This window comes from Gadus macrocephalus, chromosome 21 (assembly GCF_031168955.1).
Source record: "Gadus macrocephalus chromosome 21, ASM3116895v1".
Classification (NCBI taxonomy): domain Eukaryota; kingdom Metazoa; phylum Chordata; class Actinopteri; order Gadiformes; family Gadidae; genus Gadus; species Gadus macrocephalus.
The window spans coordinates 15,721,879-15,726,878 of record NC_082402.1 but is presented as its reverse complement, the minus strand read 5'-3'; the positions used below and the strand labels follow the sequence as shown (position 1 = coordinate 15,726,878).

At 43.7% G+C, this 5,000-nt stretch overlaps 1 protein-coding gene across 13 annotated transcripts in view; it reads left to right on the top strand.

Annotated features, from left to right (window-relative positions):
• Window positions 1–5,000, top strand: part of otofa (otoferlin a) — an 88,416-nt gene that overhangs the window by 45,705 nt on the left and 37,711 nt on the right. The gene's annotated exons all lie outside the window — the stretch shown is intronic.

Sequence of the window (5,000 nt, the reverse complement as noted above, 5' to 3'; positions counted from 1 at the left end):
TAACAACTCACTTGATCCTAAAGTCATAACCAGGTAAAATGAATATTTATAGCAGCAAACCAATAAAAACAGCATAATACAAAACAACATAAATATAGATACCGATTGAATATGATTTATATATGTAGAACGTAAATGTAATATTATCTCCCGGCCCTTTTAGTCTCCATCTGTGTTCTTTGTGCTACTCATCAATATTGCGTCTTAGTTGTGCTGTTTCTTTTTTAAAAAAATATTTGTAAAGGTTTTCCATTCACCAATATTTAGTCTCGGTTGGGCTGTTCAATTGCTGCTGAATAAGGTGTGAAATATGCTGCAGAAAAATTGATTTTCAGTGAGATTCTGTCTTCTCAGCCAAAGCCATAGATCTGTCCTAATCTGTGAGTGTGTTGGTGTGTGTGTCTGTGTGTATGTCTGTGTGTTGTGCAACACTGAGCCATTAAGAAAAAAACAAGTGAAAGTTAGGATATTTAAAGTTTCAGCGAGTATGAAAATAGTAATAAAACTGATTTATGGTAGCACTTATAGTATAGTATAGCACAGTATAGTGGAGTTAGACCGGCTGCACCACACACACATAATCACACACACAGACAGACAGACAGACAGACAGACAGACAGACAGACAGACAGACAGACATACAGACAGACAGACAGACAGACAGACAGACAGACAGACAGACAGACAGACAGACAGACAGACAGACAGACAGACAGACAGACAGACAGACAGACAGACAGACAGACAGACAGACAGACAGACAGACAGTGTGTATTTGCCTCTAAATATCACTCGTTTTGACATTTATTTGCAGTTCGTTAGTTGGTCCTCTGTTATATATTCTTTGGTAACTTAAGTGTTGTCAACATTAGCCTTAGTACCAGTGGGTGTTTGGAGCCGCCAAAAAGGAATTAAGAAACTCTCTCCCCCTCTCTCTATCTCCCTCTCCCTCTCTCTCTCTCTCTCTCTCTCTCTCTCTGTCTCTCTCTCTCTCTTCCTCTCCCCCTCTATTTCCCTACCTATCTATCGATCTATCTGTCTCTCCCTTTATCTCTCTGTATGTCCATCTCTCTTTCTCTCTTCCTTTCAACCTCTCTTTCTATCTATCTATTTTTATTTAAGGCTTTCTCCCCCCCCCCCCCCCCTCTCTCTCTGTCTTCCTCTCCCCCTCTATCTCCTATCTATCGATCTATCTGGCTCTCCCTTTATCTCTCTATATGTCTATATCTCTTTCTCTCTTCCTTTCAATCTCTCTTTCTATCTATCTATTTCTATCTAACGCTCTCCCACCCCCCCCCTCTCTCTGTCTCTCTCTTTCTCTCTCTCTCTCTCTCGCTCTCTCTCTCTGTCTCTCTCTCTCTCTCTCTCTCTCTCTCTCTCTCTCTCTCTCTGTCTCTCTCTCTGTCTCTCTCTCTCTCTCTCTCTCTCTCTCTCTCTCTCTCTCTCTCTCTCTCTCTCTCTCTCTCTCTCTCTCTCTGTCTCTCTCTCTGTCTCCCTCTCTCTCTCTCCCCCTCTCTCCCTCTCTCTTACTCTCTCCCTCTCTCTCCTGCTCCCTCTGTTTTCAGTGAAGGGGATGTTTCACAGCTCATCTATCATAATGTTCCTGCAGATCAGTCACTCAGTGAACAGTTCTGTTTATCAAGAACAAATTGTCTTCTCATGGCCATTGTTCATATGATTTTAGGGGGAGAATCCTCCATGTCTATAAACATAATAAATAATATCGACAGGGCGTTCGACAGGGCGTTTCTTTTTTACAACACGTTTCTCAAGTACGCTTTTGCACCCCTTGAGTGTGTGTGTGTGTGTGTGTGTGTGTGTGTGTGTGTGTGTGTGTGTGTGTGTGTGTGTGTGTGTGTGTGTGTGTGTGTGTGTGTGTGTGTGTGTGTGTGTATCAAATGTATATCACATTTAGTGTCATTTATTTTTGTTCTTGAGACTTGAGCTCAAACTGATTTGCAGAAATTCTGTTCAAAGAAGTACAAGATATGTGGATCATCCTCTCTAGTTTGATGCTTCAGGTTTTTGATGCTCGATGTTGGACTGCTGCAGAGAGCACCAGTGGGGCATGAGGGCCGATGTGGGGGATGATGGGGTTTGTGACGTGGGTGGTGGGGGAGTCCCTACCACAGGGGTTCCCTAAGGCTTTATATCCAGCATGCCCCTCGCCGGTCCCCCAAAGAACATCTACCTCTGGGTTGTACCGCAGCAGTGAGCTGAATCAACACATGGGGGGTAATTCCTACACTACAATAACAGCAGCCTTTGAAATGACTTATTATACGAACATTTACAAACAGACTCCCCGTATCAACATAACGTAACAAACTGAGACGTTGGCTATGTAACTTTTTTGCAGATTACAATTAGTGATTCATTCAAATGAGCCGGGGTGAGAGTGGTGAGCAGGGCCTTTGAGTGAGCGTGTGGATGGTCATCAAGGGGAATTCTGAATAGTCTGCCTGCGTTTCATCTTTCAGGGCTTGTCTCTGTTGAAACCGCGGCATAGACGTCATAGAGCAACGACAGCTGGCATCTATATTCAACCGCAGGGCCAGCAAGCTCTGCACTACACTGTACACTATCTGCACCACACTGCTTCTCTTTGAGCCTCAAGACGTGGGGGGTGTGACAAAGCAGGCTGGCGCTCGTGTTAGAAGATACTATTTTGGGTAATGATTTGAATCTATGAGATGTTTTCTGTTGCCATCACAGGCGCAACTCCTGTTCCGGCTTGGTCAGTAAATCCTGTTCCAGCTGGGTCTTTACAACCCCTTCCAGTCCTGAGTCAAACACAAGCTGCGTACAGTTACTGTCAGCGGAGTCAAGGCTGATTGAAATCTTTTCGATTTTCTGTGGATGACAAAAATTATAAATGCATCAAATACCAGTAAATAAGAAAAAGCTTTTTACTAAATCTCTTTGACCACAGCTCTTTGTTTTCACACTTTGGGTTGGCATAAAATTAAAAAATTGCAGCTATTCCGCTAAGCCGACCAGCTGAATAGCCTATTAGCTTGCATTGTTAAGGCATAAGCTTTGGGAGGGACAGTTGGGTCGAGGATGCATGAGGGGGCAGAGAGGAGACGGAGAGGAAAAGAGGACCTGTTTCCCTAACATTGCATGCTCATTGAGCATGACACCATAATGGTGTTGGGGAGAGATTTGGGGATTATTTATTGTTGTTATTAGTTATCAGACTTTGCATCAGACTTTTACTATGTTGTGCCCACAAGGGGAGCAATTAGGAAAATGATCCGTCAATATCCCATGTTGGTCATTCATACCTGATCAAATACATCATGTATTTCAAAGAAAAAACAAAGCTTTATCTAGCAGAGAGTATTTGGGTTGCATGTGGCTCAGGAGGTAGAGTGGGTTGGCTGGTAATCGTAAGGTTGCAAGTACGATCCCCGTCTCCTCCTAGCTGATTGTCGAGGTGTATGTGAGCAAGACACCTCACCCTGACTGCTCCTGACGAGTTGGCTGTCGCTTTGCATGACTGACTCTGCCGTGAATGTGTGCATGAATGGGTGAATGTTATGCAGTATTTTTTGTATGGCGCTTTTAGTGGCCACTGGCTAGAAAAGCTCTATCGAAATGCAGTCCATTTAACATGCGGTACTTCTGACATTGAGGACAGAGTTAAAGACCTCATGAGAATGGGGCCATTGAACACACATCAGAGCACACGTGGAGCTCATAATCGCACTAAAGGTTTATCTGTTGGTCTCGGGAAGAGTGAGTCCCTTTGATGTTACTTCTATGATATACCCACAAGGCATCTGAGGACTTACTGGACCGGATTTCTGATATGGAATGTGTGAGTGTGTGTGTGTGTACGTGTGTGTGAGTGTGTGTGTGTGTGTGTGCATAAATGTCCATGCATATGTGTACGTTAGTTAAAAGTGCTTGTGTGTGTGTTAGTTTGTGTGTGTGTGGGGGTATGCATATCTGCGTGCATATGTGTGTGTTCGTTTATGCATCCCGTTTTGTGTTTGTGTGTGTGTGTGCGGGTGTGTGTCTGGCTGATACAGTGTGATGTAAGAACAGGTGGGTCGTCGTATTCCTGCTCGATCCTTTCATCTTGCCCCCAGAGCAGAACGTACAATTCATCAGTAAATGTCTATGAATTATTAACTGTGGCCTTGTGCTTTTACCCCCCCTCCTCTTCCCTTCTTTTTATTCATGCTTAATCTCTCTGTTATGTTTTTGGTTACATTGAGTCAATATCGGGGCATGTCTGTGGTCATTCATATGGATGTACGTTTCAGCAGGCAGATAGACACACACACATAGACACACATTTACAGACACATACACACACACACGCACACACACACACACACACACACACACACACACACACACACACACACACACACACACACACACACACACACACACACACGCACACACACACACACACACACACACACACACACACACACACACACACACACACACACACACACACACACACACACACACACACACACATTCGCACAGACACACAAACACAAATAAACTAATTGTCGTTGAACCCATGCTCTATTCACATCCTACTTATAAAAACTCACAGCACCTAGGATTCGAGTCCTATTAATACTGGAGTACATCCAGGTAGGGTGGCAGGTACAAGACCAACAGCATGTTTTATCCATAGATATTGTTCTTTCCAAAATAAATCACTAGTATGTTTTTTAGACCAAATCCATCCCTTTCTTGGGTCTTACCTTTCTCTAAGGTTCGGGCCTTTTACCCCATCGAGGAATTATTCAACTGCAAAAAATTTTTTGTTCTGTTTGTCTCCCCCAAGGATGTCCATTCATCAACCAAGTTATACTGTGAACTAGACATGCACCCACTCGATGGCCGCCGTCCTTCAAAGTACCCACACATCAAGCTAACATAGATCAGGCTAGACATAGAAAAAGCTAGGCTTACACAAAGCTAGACATACATAAAGCTAGACATCAAGATAGCCACGCTTCAAGCT